General features: G+C 37.0%; 1 long non-coding RNA gene across 2 annotated transcripts; it reads right to left on the reverse strand.

Moving 5' to 3' along the window:
- Nucleotides 1-250: 250 nt before the first annotated feature.
- LOC118162555 lies at nt 251-4,869 on the reverse strand. 2 transcript variants are annotated; one of them, XR_004748509.1, is made up of 4 exons: nt 4,820-4,869; nt 3,846-3,966; nt 2,826-2,888; nt 251-2,309 (listed from the first exon to the last, which is right to left on the reverse strand). It is a non-coding gene; the product is annotated as an uncharacterized LOC118162555 (long non-coding RNA). The 2 variants fall into 2 exon arrangements; XR_004748508.1 differs by having other exon boundaries at nt 3,846-4,115.
- Between the last annotated feature and the right edge of the window lie 657 nt (nt 4,870-5,526).

Here is a 5,526-nt window from a genome sequence, read left to right on the forward strand (position 1 = left end):
TAGATTACTCTTGTTTTATTCATGCCTTTTTTTTTTTTTAGTAGTTCTGACTAAGACAAAATAACATTCAGCTGAGGGAAATATACATGTATAACTAAAGCTCAACAGTTATGGCAAGTGTATATATCATCCTTGTATTGTAATATCATACAAAAAAAACAACCAAAAAAAAACAAACACAAAACCAAAACAAAATAAAAAACAAATAAACAAAAACAACAACAACAACCAAAAACCCACAAACAAAAACAAACAAACAAACAAAAAACACCAAGAAAACATACTTTTACATTGCTGGTCCTTCATTTACCTAGCCCATTTATTTGCGTCCCTTTCCTTCAGCTACACATAGCAATCATGACTGCAATAAGAGCTGGACCAAAAAAAATCTGCCCCTTATTTTCTTCTTGTGTGTAGTGATGGGATCACTGAGCAGTTGGTACAAAATCCCAGCCATGAAAAAAGGGTTGCTTTTCTCTGTTGGCTGGGCACTCCTGGACACACAGCTTGGGGTGACCCTGCTCGTGTGGGAGACACCCCTAGGTGTCCCTTCCAGCCTGGGAATTATGTGACTCTGTGATACTTTTTGTGGGAAGCAATTATTTCTGCTTCTATGCTTTATTTCACACTTCTCTCCTAACTTTTCCAGATAATATTCTCTATTTTTTTTTCCTTTTGCCCTTATTTTCCCTTTTATCTTTATTTTTTCTAGTCTTTTATTCTCAGTCTCTCCCATACTCTCATCCTGCAACATGTGCTCAGCAATACAAACGCCCTGACATATTCTGCATATTCATGTAGTCTATTCAAAAGATGTTGCCTTTCTTTCTAGTGAGGATGAAAAAAGCCCAGCTCACCCCTATAGTCAGACTTTAATCAAGAAAGTAAACAGCTGTCAAGCATCCACACTAAGGGGTATAACTGAGCTACACATAAGAAATAAAGCTACAAGTGTTTCATTATGCTTTTGCTGCTTAAAGAGCAAGGTCCTCTTCCCCTTGTAATTACGTGGCTGAACATGTTAATTTACCTTTTATTTAGAGTTGTGTAACACCGCCTTCCTCCCTTGATTTCCTGTGCTTTAATATATACAATTTCCTACTTTCACAAGAATTTGATAATAAAATACATTGCTGAGGAAAGGCAGAACTAAAACTTCTCAAAAGACACCCAAACATTAACTAGGTGACATGAATGCTTTAACAAACCCCTAGACACACCCTTTGTTTGCTCTATTTTTGATGTCCTCAGAAAACTTATTCTAAGGTAACTTTACTAATTCATATTTAGCAATTACCTCTCATTACTGATCAAACACATTAGAATGTTTTCCTCCTAAACTATAATGACCGTGCATGTAGGGTCTAAGTGGCCCTACATCTTTGATGTTGAATGCACTTTCTAAATTCACTATTAAGCTGATTACACACTGAGGACGATCAATCTATGTTCTCCATTGGTCACTTACCATGTAAACCTAGAGATATGTACACATGTAAGTTTACTAGCTCATGTAATTAGAGTGCAGAAGACATAAAAAAATCAGAGGGGTGGTGAAGCATGTTTTTAACTGGCAAAAACTCAGCATGTCTGTACAAGTAGCACATTTCATGCAGCAGACTTAAGATCTGCCTCTCTGTACTGCAGTTCTTAATGCCATTATGAAAGAGATTAAATCAAGATGGAGATGACAGTGATTTAGTCACAGAACCAGTTAAATGGCTTTCCAAACTTGAGGCCACAAATAGCATTTTGATTTACAGATAGCACGGAAGTTTGATCTTACAAACATTTAACTGAAATAAAGTCCAGAATGTATAAAGAAGGAAATACACAAAGTCTGGCAAAACTCCCTAGCTAGACTTCTAGTTTGATTTCCAACCCTAAACTCCAGAATAACCAAGTTTTGTGTGGAATAGTTTTAATCTAACAAAAAATTAGGGGAAAAAAATGACCCTGAGTTTTTCATACTACATAGCAGGGCAGAAGTTTTCAATTTCCTGAGACTACCTCCATCTCAGCCTAATGGCTTGCCCTCTTGAAAGGTGGTTAGCATCAGCCTCATCTGACTCATCAGATGAAGGCATCAGGGATGGGGAACAGCCATTCCTAAAGAGTGAGACAGAGAGTGCACACCAACAAGCTGAAGATTTCTGTGATTGGTTTTGGACATCCTTCCTTTCCTTCCCCAGGCAGCTCTTTGGATTTACTGACTTTTGTGTGCCTGACAGCTCTGGTGATCTCCTTAAACTGGCTTCCTCCACTTACGGGCTTCAGGAGCAGATACTACTACCACATAATTTCTCCACCTGTAGGATGAAGATGACACATTGCTCAGAGTATAACAAGCAGTTCTATGATTTTCATTCTGCTTTCTTGTATCAGGAAGAAAAGTTAACAGGGTTGGCTTTTAAATAATCACTGGCCATCAGAATTAACCTCTCACAAAAACTAGTCTCAGAGCTATTGCTTCTAGCCTTCCTATGCATTCAGGTAGGCAGCTCTTGATCAGTATAAGATAGTTCACATTTGTGAAGTTGCTACACTGCTATAGTACATGCTCACATCTGTTTGCTTTTGTAGTTAGAGGTATTGCTTTTGTTGTTATTACATGTGGCTGTTAGGTACCTCTTAAATAGGGTCCATCAGGAAACAGTAAGGTTAGGAAAGGCAAAACTGAAGGTGGAAGATTATTCCCTGTTAAGTTCTCAAATATATTTTAGTAATTATCATAATATATGAAAAAAAAAAAAGAACCTTAAATTGTTTCATAAAAAGGAATTAAAAGGAGAAAAAGAGCGAAGATAAATGGATAAATAACTTACTGCTTGTACCTGCAGTAAGGTAATTCATGCTTGATTAGATGCTTGAAAGATGATTCAAATGCACTAAAAAAAAAATAAATAGAAAAGCACAATTTGTAACAATGTGCATACTTACATGTAACTTAACCAACTCAACCTTACAATTGTTTAGTGACTCCAATCTGACAGCTAAGGTAATGGGCTCTATCAATAGTTCTGCTTGCACTGTTTAAATCAACAAATGTTTCGCAAGAGCCAGTGTAGCCCTAACATTAGGAGGACAAGTGGCATAAAGCTCTCTCCCATCTTTTGCTGTCCTTTCCATGCTGTTCCTTTCAGAAAAGCCGCTACACCCTAAGCTTTCTACTCTGCATTTTGATTCTCATAATTAAGAAAGATCCTGCAGTAGAGAATTAAAACACATTTGACGAGATGGTTGGATGTTTTTGGATGACTGCATTGTCCTTAGTACATTCTTCTGCCCACAACCTCAGTCTTATGGCCTTACGCTTACCAGAGGGGAAAAAAAAAAAAAAAAAAAAAAAGAGAGAGAGACGGACTGAGCTGAGCCAAAGGTGCTCTTTTTTTTTTTTTTTTTTTTTTACATCAGAGAGTACCAAAGTATGAGGAGGAATTTTATTTTTGTATAGAAAACTATTACATTCCCTCTTAGTTTAAATACAGCCTGTTGGGTTAAATATATACCTTGTATCCAGAAAAAAAAAAAAAAAAAAAGAGAAACAACAAGATCATGTGGCAGAAAGAGGTCGAGAGGTCATCTGTGTCCACCCCCTCCTTTAAAGTAGGACTATCAACACCTATCTCTCTGCTAAGACATTGGTCTAACCTGTTCTCGATGACCTGCGATGAAGACATCGCAGCCTCCCAGCTACTGCATTGCTCTGCTCCACACAACTAGTTTTTCTAAAGCTTTGACTTGGTTTCTCCTGCTGCCTTTTAAGCCTTTATCTTCTCCTCATATCTACCATAGGTATGGAGATGAGATTTTTTTTCCACGTCTCTTTACTTACTGGTTCTCACCTGTATGCAGAACTGCTGCTGTGTTTCTTTCTCAGACTTTTTCTAGGCTGAGAATCCCAGCTCCTTCCAGCTCTCATTTCTGTGGGTCCCTGGGCATTCAAGCTGCAGTCCTATGGACTTTCTGCAGTTGGTGCAGAGAAGACACGTTTCTTTACAGTGAACATCCCACTTGGTTTGAGACCTTACTGGTGCTGGAAGCATTACTCCACTGGCCATGCAGGCTGTATGTCTTTTTGCTCACCCCTTGATGCTTTTGTTCTGTCCCAGTCCCTGAGAACATGGCATTGCTCACTCTTATTCAGAGATCAAACCTATCACCCTAGACATCTGAATTTAAAAATGCACTTTAATACATTATTACAGAGGTTATATTGATAGATAGCACTCCAACAGAAGACCTCACCAAGTTATTTTTTAAAATATCTTAAAGGAAAACCTAAGAGAGGCTTTTAGATTTCAACTGTCTGTACTTTACAGCAAAGTCCAAACTCTAAATCAAAGAATAATAAGCAAATAATGCTGGTATAGTTTGTGCATACTGAACCTGCCTGAATTTTTCAAAGGCAAGTGCACATGCATTAGTTTCTCTTTTGGTAGTATTTCTACAGATTGGCATCAAGGATATCAGAGATTCATTCTTTACTTTTAACCACAGAAAAGTCTCAGTATTGTCTTATGAGAGCCTTATGTAACACAGTGTGATTCGTAGGAAAAAAAAAAAAAAAAAAAAAAAAACACCACACACACATACAAAAAACCTCCAATGCAGGAGAAAGATTCAATTTATGTTTATGAAACTGAGACGGTCACATTTGGTCAGGTATTTTATTTTAGTTTATTTTAACAGGCCATGCTCAACTATTAGTTAAAACTGGGAAGTAAACTTGTGCTGTTGTAGGGATTGGGAGATTCAGCTGTTGAACGGGATCCCACTTTGCAAAGGACTGTACAAATTTATTGCAAACAGTTCTTACCTGACCAAACATTGTAAGCTACAGACAAGATAAGAAATGGGTGGATTGAAGAAAAGGAAAAAAAATAAAAAAAAAAGAAAAAATAAAAAAAGTATTATTATTATTATTTATAGCAATAGTAATAATAATAATAAAAATAACCTACAAACCCCATCCCTACCCTGCACCTAGAAACCAAAGCTAAAAGGAACAATGAAAACTTGGCCAAGTACAGGTTTTGGTATGATAGAGAGGTATCACACTATACCAGCTGTTTAACTGTTGTTGAGTCACTCTTGGGAGAAACTAGAGCAGGGTAAACAATGCAACAATTCAAAAAATTCAGGAGACACCCTTAGGTAAGTGATTTGGCAAATATATTTAGCTTTGCCGGGGATACTCACTGAGACTACTTGCATGCCTAAGTACCTTGCTAATCAGGAGTCTATTTAAGCTATTTGGAGATAGAAATTGAAATGTGTTTGTGTAAAGCTGTTGAGCCTGGTTCTAGCTAGTTTTTACAAGAGAGAATCATGCACAATACAACATGCCTTGCAAACATGCCTTCAGTTGAACTTGCTACCTATATATATATAAAGACCATTTTCTTCATGCTTGTTTTTGTAGATCCTTCTAATCTTTCTTTTGTTGTTAAAATGAAAACCATCAATGAAATAAACAAATCCATCCAACACTTTGGCATTTATACAATACTTCTAATTTTGAGG

Source organism: Oxyura jamaicensis, chromosome 2 (assembly GCF_011077185.1).
Source record: "Oxyura jamaicensis isolate SHBP4307 breed ruddy duck chromosome 2, BPBGC_Ojam_1.0, whole genome shotgun sequence".
Lineage (NCBI taxonomy): Eukaryota > Metazoa > Chordata > Aves > Anseriformes > Anatidae > Oxyura > Oxyura jamaicensis.